Source organism: Neophocaena asiaeorientalis, unplaced genomic scaffold (genome assembly GCF_003031525.2).
Source record: "Neophocaena asiaeorientalis asiaeorientalis breed wild unplaced genomic scaffold, Neophocaena_asiaeorientalis_V1.1 scaffold356, whole genome shotgun sequence".
NCBI classification, from domain to species: Eukaryota; Metazoa; Chordata; class Mammalia; order Artiodactyla; family Phocoenidae; genus Neophocaena; species Neophocaena asiaeorientalis.
Window position 1 is genome coordinate 887999 of NW_020172269.1, and position 469 is coordinate 888467.

Here is a 469-nt window from a genome sequence, read left to right on the forward strand (position 1 = left end):
CCTCGGTTCGGGCCTCCCCCACCCCACTCACCCGTCCCCAGTGCCCGCAGGTCAGGTCCAGGTCCATTCACAGTCCTCCCGGCTCCCTCAAGACCCCCGGCACCCACTTTTCCTCCTGCGGCCTTCCTGGCTGATCCCTGAGGCCCAGCTCACACCCCCCTGGTCCAGGGTGCCTCCTCGTGTCCACACCCCCAAATCCACATGGTGACATATAACCCTCAACACGACGGTATTTGGAGAGGCGCCTCAGGGGTGATTCAGTTTCGATGAGGTCATGAGGGTGAGACACCCACAATAGGGTCAGTGTTATCCCCAGGGGAGAGCAGGCTCTCTCAGTCATCAGAAGGCACCATCTATGCACCAGGAGGGGCCCCTCACCCGGCACTGGATATGCCGGCACCCAGACCCTGGACTTCTGCCTCCCACTCTGGGAGAAATAAGTGTCCGTAGCACTTCGTAACACAGCCTG